Here is a 20,012-nt window from a genome sequence, read left to right on the forward strand (position 1 = left end):
CCAGTGAGGGGCTGGGACATGGCTCAGTGGTAGCACCCCTGTCTAGAATCCCCCAGTGAGTGGCTGGGGTGTGGCTCAGTGGTAGAGCCCCTGACTAGAATCCCCCAGTGAGGGGATGTTTTGTAGACATTGTGACTGCAGTGTGCTGAGCATCCCCAGAGACTCCAAAGGTAACTAACTATAAAGACAAAGTGGACTGGGGCTACAGCTCAGTTAGTAGAGTGCTTGCCTGGCATGCAGCATGCACAAAGCCCTGGGGTCAATACCCAGTACCAGATAAAGTGGGCGTGGTGACCCACATCTGTAATCCCAGCACTAGGCCGGGAGGTAGAAACAAGAGGATCAGGAGTTCGAGTTCTACATGGCTGATTCAAGACCAGCCTGGATGTGTGAAACCCTGCCTAGAAATTGAAGCATTTTTAGAAGTGCCATTGAGATTACCACAAACCTATTCCAGTGATCAAAACCAGGCCAGCCAGATGGCCCAGCCAGTAAGTGCTTTGAAGCTCATGGGCCAGCTAGCGCAGAGTATGTATGCAGAAACAAGACAAATGCCTTAAGGTGGAAGGAGCTGACCTCTGACCTCCACATGGGCAAGTACACACATGTATACATATCACACACTGTGGTGATATTTTGTTCATTTTTTTTTTTTTAAACAAAGCTTGCCTGAAAATCAGAGTATAGAGCTAAGCCACTAGAGACCAGGCAGTGGTGGCACACTCCTTTAATCCCAGGATTTGGGAGACAGAGGCAGAGAGATCTCTGTTAGTACAAGGTCATCCTGAGCTATACAAGATTGAATCTGTCTAAAAGAGAAAAAACTCACACAAAGGGATCCCAGGACTTGGGATCACACACCTTTAATCCCAGCACTAAGGAGGTGGAGACAGGAGGGATGTAGCTGGGCAGAGAGAGGAATATGCGGCAGGAGGAGACAGGCGCTCAATGCAGTCTGAGTCAGTGAGTCTGAGTCTGAGGATGCAGTCTGAGGACCGGATCGCCTCTTTGGTCTGAGCATTGATGGAGTAAGAACTCTAGTGGCTTACTGCTTTGCTTCTCTGATCATCTTCAGCATTAACCCCGTATCTGACTCTGGGCTTTTCCTATTAAGACCAACTATATTTCCTGCTACAACACACACAAAAAACACACAGCGGCAAGCTCAGTAACCTCACGTGAGCTGAGCATCTCACCCCTCGGGCCTCCTCAGAGGTGAGAGTGCAAAACTGAGCAGCTAGACTGGAAAGCGGCCAGGCGGCTTCTTACAGAGGTAAACACACACCCTGTGACTCAGCGAGGCTGTTCCTATTGACTTATCCAAAAGAAATAAAGACTTGTGTCCACACACTTGTGTCCATGTGTCCATGGCAGCCTTGTTGACAGCAGCCAAAAGGCAGAGCCAACCCGGATGCCAGTCCATCAGTGAGGGAAAGCATCAAGCCACACAGGCAGAAACCATCCGGCCATAAAAAGAAATGATGCTGACACACACGACAGCATGGACAGGGCACCTGATGGGAGGGGGACAACACAGGCGACCACCCAGCAGAGGTGTGGGTGGAGGCAGGAGGATCAGAAGATCCAGGTCATCTTGAGCTGCATGAGACCCTGTCTCCAAAAAATTAAAAAATTAAAAAAAAAAAAATACAGCTGGGTGGTGGTGGTGGCACAGGCCTTTAATCCCAGCAGTCAAGAGGCAGAGGCAGGTGGATCTCTGTGAGTTCAATGCCAGCCTGGTCTACAAAGCAAGTTCCAGGACAGCCAAGGCTATAGAGAAACCCTGTCTCAAAAAACCAAAAAAAGAAAAAAAATACTATGTAGTTGTTGAATTATCTTTGTTCTTGAAATAACCAGGCTAGCTAAAAGATAAAACAATTATATTTTTATTTATTATAATGGGCAAACTCACGAAACAGAAACAAGAAGTCGAAGCTCAGCTGCACTCCACACAGAGAGAGCACACCTGGGCTCCACCATTTTTCTCAGGGTCCCAGAAAGTCATACCCTAACTTGGTCCCATCTCTTAAAGATGATTGGTTGACAAAGATTCCCCACCATGTAGTGTCTGTTCCAAGTATATGAAATGCCCAGAAGTCCAGAACAGAATGGAAAGCTGACCAGCAGTGTGCTAAGGCTGGGGGAGAGAAAGGAAGTAACGGAGTACGGCTTAATGCACAGGATTATTTTGTGTTATTCGGTAATAGGGACTGAACACAGCCCTATGTGGGCTGAGCAAAGCCCACATTGATAATACCTTCTTATCCTCTCTGGGGAACTCCAGGCAGATGCCCTAAACTAAGCTATATACCCAACCCTCTTATATATACCCAGCCCTTTTATTTTCCTTCTTTTATTGGTTTATTTTTATTTTTAGAGACAAGTCTCATTAAATATCCAGGCTGGCCCTTGACTTTGTGATACCGATGTCTCAGCTTCTCAAGAGCAGAGATTCTAGGCCTGCGCCACCAGGCTTAGTTTGTTCTGAGACAGGATGTCACTGTGTAGCCCATGCTGGCCTCAAATTCATCATTCGCCTGCCTCAGCTTTCCAAGTGCTGGGATTACGGAGCTTGGCCACCACATCTGTCTCACAGAATTTCTTTGGGGGTGGTGACTGCTTGGTCCTGCAGATTTTGGACTTGTAGCCTCCGGAACAGGGAGGCAGTAAGTTCCTGTGGTCAAAGCCACATGTTTCTGGGAACTGTTGCAGCAATCCAAGGAAACAGACCTGTGGGAATACTAAGCCTCAAGGAAAGGCACCGTCCTTTTAAGGCCAAATACAAGACAGATTACCCAACCAGAAATTAAAATTCTGCCTTCATAACCAAGAGAAAGTGGTGTTTGTATGGCATGGCAGGAGGCTAGTACCTGAACACACACATACATTAAAAATAAAATCTTTTTTTTTTTTTTTTTTTTTTTTTTTTGGTTTTTCGAGACAGGGTTTCTCTGTGGTTTTGGAGCCTGTCCTGGAACTAGCTCTTGTAGACCAGGCTGGTCTCGAACTCACAGAGATCCGCCTGCCTCTGCCTCCCAAGTGCTGGGATTAAAGGCGTGTGCCACCACGGCCGGCTTAAAAATAAAATCTTGCCAGGTGATGGTGGCACACACTTTTACCCAGCACTCAGGACGCAGAGCAGGTGGATTTCTGAGTTCGAGACCAGCCTGGTCTACAGAGTGAGATCCAGGACAGCCAGGGCTACAGATAAACCCTGTCTCAAATAATAATAATAATAATAGTAATATTTTAATTAGTTATTTTATTTTCTGTGCATTGGTATTTTGCCTGCATGTATATAAGCATGAGGGTGTCAAGTTCCCTACAACTGGAATTGCAGACAGTTGTGAGCTGCCATGTGGATGCTGGCAATTGAACCCGCGTCCTCTCTCCTTTGTTGAGACAGGCATGCAGTTGAAGGCTGTTTAGGATCCACTAGCGAAGGGCTGGGGATAAGGCTCATGTCTACATTGTAGAAGCCTGGACTCCATCCTTTAGGACAACAAAAGAGTAGGGCCTAACAGAAAGGCCTGGGAGTCCTTTGACATGGCTGAAAGCAAATCCAAGGCGAAGATGGAAAACATTACTTTTCTTTGGGCCTTGGGAAGAAAGAATCAGACCCAGGCCAGACAAGGAACGTGAGACTGGAGATAAGGTTAACCTCAGGCCTGACACCTGCTGGAGCCTTGTCAAGGTTAACCAGGGTCAGCAAAGGGCTCCCAACCATGATGCATTCCCTAAATTGGCTGCAACATCCACCAGAATTGACTCAGGACGCTCACAGGTAGGGCGCTCCCTCTGCCAACTGCACAGCCAGGGTGGGGTGGGGCCTCTTCTGAGGAACCACCTTCCTGGCCCTCAGCCTGGAGTCTCTGAGAGGATTCCTGACACTCACATTCCACATCGCATCCTGCAGGAAATCCTGTGGATTCAGCCTTGGAAACACAGAGACTGGCCCAGATAGCTACTCCGGCACCATCATCTCCTGCCGGACCAGCTGCCAACGGAAAGATCCTCACACCACCACTTGGGAGGAAGAGGAGGTCAGAAAAGGGTGTCAGGTCCCTCGGGTTCTCTGTAGGAACAATACAGCTTTTCACCCCTAAACCATCTTTCCACCCTCAAAGGAAACGGTGTAGCCCCGGATGGCTTCCAACTCGAGATGCCCTGCCTTCTCTTCACATCCTCTGGTCATGTACCGCCACACTGATTCTCTTTCAGGAACGCTGCCTTTGGGCTGAGAGACGGCTCAGCAGTGAAGAGCACTGGCTGTTCTGCTAGAGGTCCTGAGTTCAATTTCTAGCACCCACACGGTGGCTCACAACCATCTGTAATGAGGTCTGGAACCCTCTCTGGCCTGCAGGTATAAATGCAGACAGAACCCTGTATGTATAATAAATAAATAAATCTTTAAAAAACCAAAACAAAACAACAGCTTTGCTTCATGGATTTCTCTCTTTGAAATTCATTTCTTCACTGAAGGTGAATCCCATTTTGGCCAGATGGGAGGCTCCTGTATGCAAAGTGACCTCTTCCGGCTGGAGTAAATGAGGAAGTCAAGCTATGTTACTGTAGTGAAATGAGACCCTACCCCTAAATGATCCAATACAACCTCCTGGTAGAGGAGGCACCTGCCTAGAACCCCCGCCCCCCCACTGGGCTGGGGGCGTGCTCAGTGGTAGAGTATCTGTCTAGAACCCCCCAGTGAGGGACTAGGGTGTGACTCAGTGGTAGAGCCCCTGCCTAGAGTCCCCCAGTGAGGGGCTGGGGTGTGGCTCAGTGATAGAGCACTTGCCTTTGATGCTTGATGCCTAGGTTCAATCCCCAGTAGTACCAAAAACCAAATAAATGAATGATTAGGGGATTTTGTTGCTACTATTGTTTTGGGATTTTTTGATTTTGTTTTATTTGTTTTTGTTTTTTGAGACAGTATTTCTCAGTGTAGTCCTGGCTATCCTGGAACTCATTCTGTAGACTTGGCTAGCCTTGAACTCACAAAGATCTGCTTCCCAAGTGCTGGAATTAAAGGCCCGCACCACCACTGCCTGGCTTTATCCTGCTTCCTTATCTCACCCAATCCACCTGCCCAGGGATAGCATCATCCTTAGTGGACTGTGCCTTCCCAAATCAGTCAAGAAAATGCCCCACAGCCTCAACAGTCTGACGTAGTTAATTCCTCAGTTGAGGTTCCATCCTCCCAGACAACTTTAGCTTGTGAGAAGTTGACAAAACCAGAAAACAACCAGCACAGGGCACCTGCTACATAAACCTGGAAACCTGAATTGGGTCCTCAGAAGCCATGAAGAGATGGAAAGAGAGACTCCACAAAAATGTTGTCTTTCATGTACCCATGATTGGAACATACTCATAATTTTTTTTTTTTGAGACAGGGTTTTTCTGTGTAGCCCTGGCTATCCTGGAAAGCACCAGGCTGGCCTCAAACTGAGAGTTCCATCTGCCTCTGCCTCCTGAGTGCTGGGATTAAAGGAGTGCACTAACACCACTTGGCCTCATAATAAATTTAGGGTTTTTTGATAAATAGTAATTTTTAATTAAAAAATAGATGGAGGCGCCGGGCGGTGGTGGCGCACGCCTTTAATCCCAGCACTTGGGAGGCAGAGGCAGGCGGATCTCTGTGAGTTCGAGACCAGCCTGGTCTACAAGAGCTAGTTCCAGGACAGGCTCCAAAACCACAGAGAAACCCTGTCTCGAAAAACCAAAAAAAAAAAAAAAAAAAAAAAAAAAAAAATGGATGGAGGCTAATTGAGGAAAATGCCCAGTGTTAACCTCTGGCCTCCACAAGCATGTGTCCAGGCACACAGGTGAATTTACACCACAGGCGCACATGAGCATTTACACGTACCACAAACATACACACATGAAAGGAAGGAAGGGAGGAAGAAAGAAAAAACAATCCTTACCCAGGTGGAGACGGCTCCCTCCACCATGTGGATCTGCCCATTTCTATGGAGATGAATGCCAGGCTTCATCCTTCAGTCCAAAATGATGAACATGTGGTTGCCATGGCGACCCCACATCCAGATACCCACTGGGCAGCATTAAAATGATGTGAGATAAAAATAGAAGTGCAGAGAACTAAGCCCTGGCCAGGAGGCTCCACAGCCTCACTCTGTTACCTGCTGTGTAGCTTGTTGCTGTCAGAGAGCACCCCAACTCTGTCCCTCACACTTTCAAACCTACTGGCCCAACCGGGCGGTGGTGGCACATGCCTTTAATTCCAGCACTCAGGAGGCAGAGGCAGGTGGATCTTTGTGAGTTTGAGGGCAGCCTGGTCTATAGGAGCTGGTTCCAGGACAGGCTCCAAAGCTACAGAAAAACCCCATCTTGAAAAACAACAACAACAACAACAACAACAACAAAAACCCTACTAGCCCACCTTTCCACCTCTCTCCCTCTCTCTATCTCTCTTTGGTTTTTGAGACAGGGTCTCATGTAGCCAGCCCCAGTTTGTCTCAAGCATTCTGTGCAGCTGAGGCTGGCCTTGAACTCCTGACCCTCTGCCTCTGCCACTTCTCCCTTCCCAGTCCTGAGACCTTTCTCAGGGCACAGACCGTGACCGCCTGCAGAAGTTCTTCATCACCATCCCTTTGTTTCCAGCCTTCCTGGTAGGATGTGGGCTCTGCTTTCCCTCTGCTCCAGCCTTGGCAAGGTGCCTGAGAATGGATGTCAGGCCACAGAGGTAATCACAGAGGGACAGCAGGTGGAGAAGGGAGGTCCAGCAGGGACAGTGTGTGCTAAGAGGAGGCTCAGGACAGGAGCGTGCAGGGATGACCCTGCCCGGGTCCGGAGGGAAGTCTGACTGCTGGAAATGAGGAACAGATTGGAAATGGAAAGAAACCTGGGCTTGGTGGCATGTGCTTGTCTCCCCAGCCCTTGAGAAGCTAAGATGGGAGTGTGGCTTCAAATCTGAGGCCAGCCTGGATGCCACAAGACCTTTTCTCAGGGAAGAGCTGGGGATGTCACTCAGTGGGTGGAGCAGTTACTTGATGTGAGTGAAGCCCTGGGTTGACTCCCCGGCACCTCAACAAACTGGACATGGTGGCTCATGCCTATGTCACAAGCACTGGAGAGATGGAGACAGGAAGTGAGAAGTTGGAGGTTATCCATGGCTACATAGTGAGTTCCAGGCTAGCTTGGGCTATGTAAGGAGATCATATTTTATATTTTATGTATGTTTTTATTTATAATAAATATGTAATATTATTTTAATGACTGGGTCTCATTGTGTAGCTCTGGCTGGCCTGGCACTCAATACAGAGACCAGGCTGGCTTAAACTCACAGAGATCTGTCTGCTTCTGTCCCCACTCCACATGCTCCCCCTCCCCCCAAAAAAAAGGTTTGAGAAAGAGAGAAAATGGGGGAAGGAAGAGATGGGGTGAAAGGGGAAGATAGGAGAGGAAGAGTTGGAAGATGAAGGGAGAAGAACAGAGGACAGCGAGCAGGGAGTGCTGGGGTAGGGGTGGGACTGGGAGGCTGAGGGGAGCTGTGGGTCAGGGCCTCCCTCACATAGCCTAAAACAGGCACAACCTTCATCCGCGCAGAACACTTGGAGGCAGCTGGAATGATAGGGGATCTTTTTACTTCGGGACAGAGGGTGTCCGTTGTCATTTTGAGAGACTCTGCAAGGGTTTCCAGAGACCCAGCCTTCGCCTCCCAGAGCCTTCTATGGGCTGCCCGGAGAACATTCCATTGCTGGACCTTCTGGAACATGTCGAGGAAGCTTGGCAACCTCCACTGCTCAGCTGCTGCCTCCTCCTTCAGGACCAGCCCCCTCCCCGCCCCTTCCTGCTCTCTGATACAACCCCTCCGGCTGGTACTTTTTATAGACCACTTTTGAATATATGTATATGGGAATTGATAACTGAAGGCACATGACATGCACCGGACAGGAAGAGATGATGAAAACCCACCTATCTCTCCTTCCCCTCTCCCATCTTCTTAGCCCGTTCCCAGGATAGGTACTCCAGCCTCTTTTATCCCATCCTCAAAGGCTCATCTGGAAAACTCCGGGCTCCAGCCGGGTGGACTGTTGGCCGGAGGTGGAGGCTCTGAAGTGGCCACATCAGAGGCCCCCAGCCGCCTCAGGCGGGAACTCCCTGCAGGATGCTCAGAGGGCCCCAAGTGGGGAAGGGTGGAGCCTGCAGATGAGGACCAGCCCCCAGGCCAGGGTTCCAGCACTATGTGTTTTCTCTCTCACAAAGCAGATGTTATGTAAGCACAGCTGGAGAAAGTTTTACTTAGAACACTCACAGGCCCTAGGCCTTACTGTTTTTGTACTTAAGGGTGGATTTGTGCTTGAGAGATGGCTTAGCAGTTAACACTTGCTGCTGGGGCTGGAGACATGGCTCAGTGGTTAAGAACGCTGGCTGCTCTTCCAGAGGCCCTGGGTTTGACATGGCAGCTCACAACCATCTAGCTGTAATTCCAGCCGCAGGGGACCCAACACTCTCTCCTGGCCTTTGTGGGCCCCAAGCACGAATGTGGTAAGCAAACATACATTCAGGCCAAACATCCACACACACAAAATAAAGTAACTTTAATTAAATAAATAAAAACAGTGTGCTTAATTCAGGCACAGTGGCACACACCTGTCCTGCCAGTAATTGGGAGCTGAAGAAGAGGAACAGGAGGAGCTCAAAGCCAGCTTCCGAGTTCCTGCCTTAAACACAATATGGACTGGCAATATGCCTTAGTGAGCAAAGGCGATAGCTCCCAAGTCTGATGGTCCAGGTCTGATCCACAGGGTGGAAAGAGAGCACTGTTTTGACCAGCTGTCCTCAGACTTCAACCCTCATGGGAAGTTTATCTAGCTTTCACATTGCCTTGGTTCTGTCCGGAGGGATGGTGGCTCAAACCTTCATCCTGGCCCTTGGGGATGACGGCAAGATCATCAGGAGATTAAAGCCAACCGCAGCCACAGAGCAAGTGTGAGGCCACCCTGGGTGACATGAGAACCTGTCTCAAAGCAATGATCTATTTTTATCTACTAGCTTGTAAAAATGAGCATGTTAGTACACACCTAATTCCAGCACTCAGTTGACAGAGGCAGGAGGATTGCCATAAGTTTGTAGTTAGTCTGAAGCAAGTTTCAGGCCAGCCAGGGTTACATAACAAGGGGAAGGGGAAAAAATCAGAAAAGCAACCAACTGGCCTGTGAAATCCCTAAAAGTTGAGCAATCCACTCTAGAGAGCTAAGGATTGATCCCAGAACATGCCAAGATGCTGACAGATCTCCAGGATAAGAAAGCAAATGCCAGTCATTTTTGTTTTGTTTTGTTAGTGGTGCTGGGGGTTAAACTTGGGGTCTTATGCATACCAGGGAAGCATTTTTTCCCTACTACCCAGCTCCATTTCCAGCCTCCTCACCAAATGCCAGGGCGGCCTAAGGACTGTCCAGCCTCTTTACCCACAGTGCACTGCTCTTGACCTTTCCTGCTCCAGGGCCTTTGCACTTGTCCTGGGCCTGTGCCCATCCTTACCCCAGATAACACCCTGGGCTCACTTTCTCTCTTCCTTGTGGCCTCTGTTCATATGTCCCATTTGGTTAAGCTTTCTCTGACCACTTTAAAAAAAAAAAAAAAACCCTGAGATTCGAACCCCAGCTTCTGACTCATGACTAGCTCTGTTCTGAACCAGCTATGGTGGCTCACACCTGTAATCCCAGCATTCTGGAGGCAGAGGCAAGAAGCTCAGCCTAGACTTCATGAGACTCTGTCCCCAAAAAATAGACTGAGAAAGAAAAGAAAAAGAAAAAGTCACTCTTCTGACCACCTGATCTACAATCCAACTGTGTATGTGTGTGTGTGCGTCCATGTGTGTTGTGTGTGTATGTGTATGAGTGTTGTATGTTGAAAGAACTTCAATGTATGTTCCTAGGAACTTAAGCTAAGGCTTCTCAGGAATGTCAGTGAGATAGAGTCCTGCTTCACACCTGCTTCATACCACAGGCTGGCCTTAAACTCAAAGCAATCCTCCTGTCTCTGCCTCCTCAGTGCTAACATTACGGTTTATCGCACCCTTGGGATGGAACCCAGGGTTTCCTGCATGTTAAGCAAGCACTCTAACAGCCAAGACACATTTCCAGACCTGTGTGTGTGTGTTGTATGTATGCATGTGTGTGCATGTGTGTTTGTGTGTGTATATTTTTTAATTGGTGATTTGAAGTTTTATTACATTTATTTATTTGTGCATGTGTATATTAGGTTACATATGTGGCCCCAGCACATGGAGATCCAAAGACAACTTGCAAAAGTCTGTTTTCTCCTTCCACTATGTGGAGCCTGGGGAATTAAACTCACGTCTTCAGGTTTGGAGGCAAGTACCTTCACCCACCGAGCCCGTCTCAATGGGGAGGGAGGATCATTCTGTTTGAAGGATATGATCACTAGTACAATTCCCGCGAGCCAGTGGATGGCCCCACCCTCGTGCGTTGTGGAGTATTCCTTTGCACTGTGTGAAGATATGTCACTGTGATTGGTTTAATAAAAAGCTAAATGGCCAATAGCTAGGCAAGATTTTGGGGGCAGAGAGAATGCTGGGAAGAAGAAGGCAGAGTCTGGAGGATCCTGAGGAAGCATGACATATAGGAGACGAGGTCACAAGCATGAGCCACGTGACTGCATGTAATGAATAGAAACGGGTTAATTTAACCTACAGGAGCTAGTTAGAAACAAACCTAAGCTATCAGTCAAGTTTTCATAATTAACAGTAAGTTTTCATGTAGTTATTTGGAAGCTGGCTGGCAGTACAGAGAAAGGTTCACTACACCCATGCACATATGGATAGTACAAACTTAGTTAAAAAAAATAAAATAAAAAGATCCAGTTCGTGCCGGGCGATGGTGGCGCACGCCTTTAATCCCAGCACTTGGGAGGCAGAAGCAGGTGGATCTCTGTGAGTTCAAGACCAGCCTGGTCTACAGAGCTAGTTCCAGGACAGGCTCCAAAGCCACAGAGAAACCCTGTCTCAAAAAACCAAAAAAAAAAAAAAAAAAAAAAAAAAAAAAAAAAAAAAAGAGCCAGTCCGTGGTGGTGCATGGTTTTAATCTCAGTATGGGAGGCAGAAGCAGACGGATCTCTGTGAGTTCGAGGCCAGCCTTGTCTATGGAGCAAGTTCCAGGACAGGATCCAAAGCTACAGAGAAACCCTGTCTTGGGGAAGAAAAAAAAAAAAAAAAAAAAAAAGAAAGAAAGAAAGAAAGAAAAAAAGAAATTTGGAAGGGGGATATGTTAAGGGGACATGAGCAAGGTTATAAGGAGAAATAAGAGGGTAGATATGATCATATTTCCATGTCCAAAATAAAGAAAATGTCTTTAATTTTATTAAAAATAAAAATGATGTGGGGTGGGTGTGTGCACATGCGTACAGGTGCCCAAGGGTAACTCTGACCCTCCAGAGCTACAGTTACAGGCAGTGAGTTCTGGGAATCAAACTCAGATTTTCTGCCAGAGTGCTCTTAACTCCATTCCCAAGGCGGCAGCAGGGAGTGGCTTCGATTACATTTTTGAAGATGTGTGTTTTATTTTATTACAGCCATTTGTTCACGGTACGCATGCTCGGGAAGTCGGTCCTTGCCTCTGCTGTGTTGAAGTTGGGTCTCTGTTTCTGCTACTGCACCGTGTACTCCAGGTTACGGCTCTACGCTCCATCTTCTGGGCAGTTCACCTGTCTCTGCCTCCCACCTGGGGGAAGAATCCTGGGAATCTGGATGCGTGCCACTGCATCCACTTTTTTCCTTTTTATATGCGTGTGTATGTGCGGCAAGTACATGTTTTTGCATGTGGATGAACACGTTGTGGGCTTGAGTATGTGTGTGTGTAGTAAGTGAAGTGCATGTTTTTGTGTATAAACATGCGTGTGGGCGTGTGTATGTGTGTCCTAAGATTGACACACTGGAAATCAGTCTCAGTGGCTTGGTGCCCACCTTATTCATTGTGGGCAGGGTTTCCCCTTGAGCCCAGAATTTGCTCCTACACCTAGTCTAAGTAGCCATCTTTCTGTGGGGATCCCCACCTGTTTTCTGAAGCTAGAATTAGAGGTGGGTCACTACACCCACACTGACATTTATTTGCGTTTCTGGGGATCCAAACTCCAGTCCTCAGGCTTGTGAGGCAACAGCCTTTACCACTGAGCCACATCCTCAGCCCCTGTAGCCAGTTTTGTTGTTGTTGTAGTTATTGTTTGTTTTGCTTTGTTTCTGTTTTTTGTTTGTTTGAGTTTTAGGTTTTTCAGGACATGGTTTCTCTGTAGCTTTGGAGCTGTCCTGGCACTTGCTTGGTAGACCAGGCTGGCCTTGAACTCACAGAGATCCACCTGCCTCTGCCTCCTGAGTGCTGGGTCTAAAGGTGTGCACCACCATGCCTGGTTCATCACTCTTTTTTTATCTTCTTCTTTGGGTTTCATTTTTGAAATAGGCTCTCACTGTGTATCCCTGGTTGGCCTGAACTCACTACCAGGCTGGCCTCAAACACACAGATTCACCTGCCTTTACCTCCCGAGTCCTGGGGTTAAAGGCATGAGCCACCACTGGCTTCCCTCAAGCTCACCATCCTCCTGCCTCAGCTTCCTGAGTCACGGAATTACATTTGGGGATCTTTCTGACTTCCCTTGTTTCCAGCCTTTTGCTCACACAAAGAGGGCTTCAGGAATGGCTCACACAACAGACTCCAGCTGTAACAGCCATCCTGCAAAGAACTGCTGTGTCAAAGGGTGTGGGAGGTCCCTCCCCTCCCCCTGCAACGCCTGCCCAGCACGCAGCCAGCCAAGGAGGCTGTGTCCATTTCCACGCCCACCAGCAAGTATGCCGGAGGACACAGGCGTTTACTGAGGCCGACTTCACTGCCCAGACCCTTTGATGGTTCCTGGCCCGAAGCCCTTAGACAGGCTTTCACAGTCTCGCTTTGTCCCTGTTTCTTGCAAATTTACATTAAGACCTCATCATGACTCCTTCTAAATTCCACAGAACAGCTCCAGAAGACCGGCTGTCTCTTCTCAGAAATAGATGGTGTCGCCACCACTATGGCTGCTCATGTCTTTCTCTGGGGGTAGAGAGTACAGGGCCTTAATTCCTATGACCTCTCAGCAGGCTGAATCCATTTAACCCTGACACACTTGAACCTGTTTGCAAAGCTGAAAACGCCATGATAACTATGGCCAACAGACTCAGCAAGCTTCGGGCTCAGTGAGAGACCCTGCCTCAAAAAATAATAGTGGAGAGTGATTAAGGACATCAAGGGGAGCCTCTAGCCTTCACATGCACCTGTGCCATATGAACACATGCATATACCACACACACACTCAAAGAGAGATGGCCAAACCGAGGGCTCAGCAGGTAAAGACACTGCCATCCAAACCTGATAACCTGAGTTCAATCCCTGGAACCCACTTGGTGATATCAACTTCCAAAAGTTGTCCTCTGATGGCCAGAATTTTCTGGACTCGTTTTCCTCATTTGTGTGAGAACAGATTGATGGCCCACTGGGATGTAGGTCCCTCAGGCCACATGTCCTTGGGTGTAGGAATCCCGAAGCCGACCCTTACTATCCCCTCCCTGCGTCAGAGTGCAGACACTCCTCTCCTAAGAATGGGGAGGACCTTGCTCAGGGCTTTTCAGTCTGCACTGGGTTACAACCTCAGCTGGTACAGGCTGGGGTTCAAACTATAACACCTCAAATCCAGTCCTCACCTTCTACTAGTCTTCCTTCCCCATGGAAAGCAAGATGGGAACCTGGCTTACTCTTCAAGGCCAGCAATTGGGAGGCTAAGGCAGGATTGTCAAAACCTCAAGTTCAGTAAAAAAGCAATGGAGGCCAGCCAGGGATACATGACATCCTGTCTCAGAAAGACAGAGAGAGATTGTAGCTCAATTAGTAGAGAGCTTACCTAGCGTGCATGAAGCTCTGAGCTCCGTTTCCATCCAGCACGGTGTAAACCACGTGTATTAGTCAGGGTTCTCTAGAGTAGTAGAACTTACTGAGTCTCACTGTGTAAAGAAAGAGGTTTTATTAGAACGACTTACAGGCTGAGGTCCTGCAAATCCAACAATAGCTGCCTATGAACAGAAGGTCCAAGAGTCCAGTAGTTCTCAGTCCACGAGGCTGGAATGGCTCAGCTGGTCTTCAGTAGACACTGGAATCCTGAAGAAGTAGGTTCTAATGCCAGGGAAGGAATGGACTTGTGAGCAAGATTAGGGCAAGCAGGCAAAGAGCAAAAGCCTCCATCTTGTCTTCAATAGACTTTCAGCAGAATGTGTGGCCCAGATTAGAGGTAGGTTTTCCCAGCCCAAAAAATCTTGATTAAAGGCTTATCTTCCTACCTCAAAGATCTAGATTAGAAGCCTATCTTTCAACTTCAAATTAAACAAAAATCTCTCACATTTTGGCATTTTAGTTAATTCTAGATGCAGTCAACTTGACAACCAAGCATAGCCACCAAACCAGGTGTGATGATTCATGTCTTTGAAGTCTTGGTGAGTGACGCAGAAGGATCAGAAGTTCAAGGTCATCTTTGGCTACGTGAGAGTCCAAATCACAGACCAGTCTGAGCTATCATGAAACCTTATTTCCATAAAAGAAAGAGGGAGCAGGAGAGGTGGCTCCCGGTGGTTATGAGCTCTGGCTACCCTTACAGAGGACCAGGGCTCAGTGTCCAGCATTCACAGAGCAGCTCATAACCATCTGTAATTGCAGTTCCAGGGATTTGGCCTCCCATGTGGTGCACATGCAGGCACTCACCGTGGGAAAGTATTTAATTGGTGCTTGCTTACAGTTTCAGAGGTTTAGTCCATCGTTGGCAGGACAGGAATCATGGTGGCTCATGGTGGCTCCAAGGCAGACATATTGCTGGAGAGGGAGCCGAGAGTTATGCACCCTGATCTCCAGGCACCAGGGAGAGAGCATGGACCTGGCTTGGGCTTTTGAAACCCCAAAGCCCACTCCCAGTAACACACTTCCTCCAACGAGACCACACCTAATCCAACAAGGCCACACCTCCTAATCCCTCTTAAATAGCTCCATTTCCTAATGATTTGGCATTCAAACCTATGAGCCTATGCAGGGCTCATTCTTGTTCAAACCGCTATAACATAAAAATACAATTTAAAAAATCTCAAAAGAAAGGGGCTGGAGAGATGACTCAGAGGTTAAGAACCCCTAGCTGCTCTTCCAGAGGTCCTGAATTCAATTCCCAGCAAACACATGATGGCTCACAACCATCTAGAATGAGATCTAGTGCCTTCTGGTGTGCAGGCATTCTTTCAGGCAAAACACTTTATACATAATAAACAATGTTTTTAAAAATTCTCAAAAGATGAGGAGGAGAGCTGAGCATGGTAACTCATGCCTTTAATCCCAGAATTTAGGAGGCAGAGGCAAGCCACTCTCCGAGAGTTCTGGGTCAGCCTGATCTACATAGGAAGGTCCAGGTCAGTCAGGGTGATGATATAATGAGACCCTACCAAAAAAAGAAAGAAAGAAAGAAAGAAAGAAAGAAAGAAAGAAAGAAAGAAAGAAAGAAAGAAAGAAGGCGGAGGAGGAAAGAGAGAAAAGAAAGAAAAAAGGGAGGGAAGGAGGGAGGGAGCACCCTGCGAGATCAGGTCAGTGAGAAGGCTCAGCAGGTAATGGTGCTTGCTACCAAGCCTGATGACCCAAGCTCAATCCCTGGGACCCTCACAGTGAAAAGAAAAAAACTGACTCTCACAAGTTGTTCATAGGTATGCTGTCCTGTTGGAAGAAAGAAAGTAACCTTGAGAGAGGGGCGGGAGAGCCTACTGAGTCCCACGGCACCAATGTAATGGTCTGAGTAAAACACTGCAGGTCCCCAAGTGGCAGCAGTGGGCAGTGGGCCTGAGACCATGCTGCAGGTCCCTGAGTGGTGGTAGGCAGTGGGCAGTGGGTCCCAAGACCACGGCAGGCCACAAAGGCAGCCGGGTCCCAGGCAGGAAGCTGCATGGCAGGTGAGAGACTAAGACAGATAGGCACACCATGCAGAGTGAAGTTGGATATTTATTTAGAGGGTTACAGAAGGGAAGGGGAGAAAGATGAAGAGCAGAGAGAGAGGTAGAGAGAGAGAGAGAACAGAGAGGAGAGAAGGGTAAAGTGGGGAGAAGGGAGAGACAGAAGCTGCCTCTTCGAGAGAGAGAGAAGGAAAAGAAGGAACTAGAAGGAAAAGAGGCTAGAAGCTGAAGATCAGCTTGCCTCTGCAGATTGGGGGCGGGATATGGAGAAGAAGAGGGCGTGGCTTGTCTCTTAAAGGGACAGGACAGACCACTACAGAGACCCTGCCTCAAATAAAGACTTTGGAGTAAGAGAGGATGCAGAGGGCTGGAGAGATGGCTCAGCAGTTCAGAGCACCGACTGCTCTTCCAGAGGACCCAGGGTCAATTCCCAGCACTCACATGGCAGCTAAAAACTCTCTATAACTCCAAGATTTGACATCCTCACACAGACATACATGCAGGCAAAGCACTAATGCACATAAAATAAAAATAAATCATTTTAAAAAAAAGAGGACACCAAATGCCCTGCTCCAGACTCCTCTTATGTACATCCAGGCAAATCCATCCTCATTCATGGCACACACACCACACTTTCACACATACACACAAGGGGGGGAAGAGTGGAGGGAGGGAGGGAGAGAGGGCGAGAGAGAGGAGAGAGAGAGAGAGAGAGAGAGAGAGAGAGAGAGAGAGAGAGAGAGAGAGAGAGAGGCAGGGAGAAGGAGACAATGGCGGTGACATCTTTCCCTGGGGTGCTGCAGCAGTCTGAGGCAAGTGTCTCCCAGATATAAAATGTCCTGGTTCTTCAGGCTTGACCCTCAGGGAAAACCCACAGAGGTGCTTTGAATGGGTCTGGTGTCTGCTCTCTGAGTTCACTGCTAACAAGGTCATAGTCCTTGAGTTCCCTCAGGACAGGTACCTGCGCTCCCTCAGAATCCCCAGAACAGAGCCCTGGTGCACACAACACCTGACACTACACGGGGGACTGAATCCTCTCAGAGTCCCATGTCCCATCGCGTCATGTGTCCGTCTGTCCGTGTGGTGTTGTGTCGTGTCCATCTGTGCCCCCCCTCCATGGCCTGACTTGCTTCTGAACTTGCTTTGGAAAGGAAAATTGTTCTTGTTTGTTTGTTTGTTTGGTTGGTTGGTTGGTTTAGGAGTTTTTGAGTCAGGCTGGTTTCAAACTCATTACATAGCCCAATTGACGCTTGACGCCACCTCCTGAGTGCCAGGATCACAGGCACACGCCACCATGCCTTGTTTTCTAAAGGGAAAGTTAAGCAGTGATTTCAGCCTCTTCTGGGTAGCTTTCCAACTTTGTTCTCTGAACAGCGTTGAGTGGGCGGGGCCGTATCTGTGACGGAGGCAGAAATAAATTCAGATGCCTGTTTTCCTTTGCCAACAGCCACCTCACTGAGAAACTATTGAACTTTGTAAAAAAAAAAAAAAAAAGTTGCTGCTTATTTGTATTCATGCACATGTAAGTGTGTGTGTGTGTCTTAATCCCCAGGATTAATAATGGAGACAGAGAACCAGCTTCTCCAAGTTTTCTTCTGACCTCATGGACACTGTGACGTACCCCTTCTCACCAAATAAATAAACATAAAACTAAAACAAACAAATCGGTTAGGGATGCAGCTCAATTGGCAGAGAGTGCATGCCTAACACGCACAAAGTCCTGGGTTCAGTCTTCGCCTACAAAGCAAGTTCAAGACCAGCCTGGACTATATGAGATATGCGACCTTATTTTTTTTTTCCTTTTTCTCTTTCTTTCTTTCTTTCTTTCTTTCTTTCTTTCTTTCTTTCTTTCTTTTCTTTTCTTTTCTTTTCTTTCCTTTTTCTTTTTCTTTTCTTTTTTTTTGACAGCGTTTCTCTGTGAAACAGTCCTGGAACTCACCATGGAGATCAAGCTGGAGTTTTTTGATTTTTGGTTTTTTTTCTTTTTTTAAAAAATATTTCTTTATTTATTATATATACAATATTGTGTGTATGCCTGCTGGCCAGAGGAGGGCACCAGACCTCATTACAGATGGTTGTGAGCCACCATATGGTTGCTGGGAATTGAACTCAGGACCTTTGGAAGAGCAGGCAGTGCTCTTAACCTCTGAGCCATCTCTCCAGCCCCTGTTTTTTGCTTTTTTTGTTGTTGTTGTTTTGCTTTGCTTTTTTTTTTTTTTTTTTTAAATTTCTTCATTTAATAACCCACACCCATCCATGTGGTATCTGTGTTCTTCAAAATGTTTTGCCCAGGGGGCTGGAGAGATGGCTCAGAGATTAAGAGCATTGCCTGCTCTACCAAAGATCCTGAGTTCAATTCCCAGCAACCACATGGTGGCTCACAACCATCTGTACTGGGGTCTGGTGCCCTCTTCTGGCCTGCAGGCATACAGAGAGAATATTGTATACATAATAAATAAATAAATATTTTAAAAAAAATGTTTTGCCCACAATTAAAACCTTATTGAAAAATTGACACCAAAATAGACCATTTTTTTGGTGTGTGCATGTGTATGATAAAATCAAACATGATATCATGTTGGTAGAGTAGCTGAACTTAACGACAGACTTTCTGTGAGAAAACACAAATTCAGGAGGTTGTATCGATCATTAGTGTTGCTTTACAATGGTTTGTTTTAAAGATTTCCATTTTGAATTATGTATATGTGGGGGTTATATACACAGAGTGCAGGTTCCCATAGAGGTCAGAGGCATGGGATTCCCTGGAGCTGGCGTTACAGGTATTTGTGAGCTGCCTACGCAGCATCCTGTGAGCCTGGCGTTTCTTCCTCTGGACTGGCACACCCTACTCAAAGAGCCACTGTCTGAGCATGGCTGAAAACCCTGGCACCCCTGTAGCAACCTGGCCATTTTACGTCCATGAAGTAAGCATTCGGCCTTTGTGCTGGCTGTTTCTTCCTGTGTTTTCTCTTTTCCTCTTCTAATGACAGAGTATGTCTTTATCCAAAGTCATAGCGACAGCTACATCAGCACTGCCATAGGAGTGAGCACTCAGACAGGATGCTAGGCTGGTCTCTAACTCTTGTTTATGTCTGTCTGTCTGTCAGCACATGCACGCCAAAGTGTAAAGTGTTAGATCAGGTGGCACTGCTGGAGTTCGTTCTCTCTTTTTGCCATGTGGGTCCTCAGGATCGAACTCTCGGCAGTAAGTCCCTTTACCTACTGAACCACGTAATCAGGCCTGAAGGTTGGGAGACTTGTAATTGTTGGTGTGTGTACATGTGGGGGGGGGGGAGAGGGAATTGCTGGAGGCTGAACTCAGGTCCTTTGCAGGAGCAGTACGAGCTCCCAGCCAACTCTCCAGCTTCCGAGGTTTGATGTAGTTGTTTTGTCTTTAATTTTATTTTCATTTGATGTTATAGGTATGGGTCTTTGCCCGCATGGATGTCTGTACACCACTTGCATGCCTGGTGCCCCCGAAGGTCAGAAGAGAGTTTTAGATCCCATAGAACTGGAGTTGACAAGCAGTTGTGAGCTGTCATATGGAGGCTGGGAATCAAACCATGGAACTCTAGAAGAACAGCCCGTGCTCTGAGCCATCTCTCCAGCCCCCAGTTTTGTTGTTTTCTTTTGAAGACAAAAGCATCTCAGTATAGCCTGGGCTGCTCTGACACTCCCAGCAATCCTCCTGCCTCAGCCTCCTGAGTGCTGGGATTACTGGGGTACACCCCCCAGCTAGCAGTGGTTTTGTTTTGTCCTTCTACTACTTGGGGTAGTTATTGCTGTCCTCCCGAGCCACACAGATAAGGACCTGAGGGTCAGGTGACTCCCTCTCCATCGAGGTCCCCAACAAGTCTGAGGGCCTGTGCCTGACCCTCACTTCTCTACCATTATCGTGTCTTGTCTCTCAGAAGCATCATATGTCTGTCTATCCAGGTCATCTGAGTCCAGAGACACCTATGGGGTCCACTCCTGGGTCTGGAGTGGTGGCAAGGGCACAGGCCCCAGGAAAGGCTCCACCCCCAGCCTATGCTGAATG

This window comes from Chionomys nivalis, chromosome 2 (assembly GCF_950005125.1).
Source record: "Chionomys nivalis chromosome 2, mChiNiv1.1, whole genome shotgun sequence".
Lineage (NCBI taxonomy): Eukaryota > Metazoa > Chordata > Mammalia > Rodentia > Cricetidae > Chionomys > Chionomys nivalis.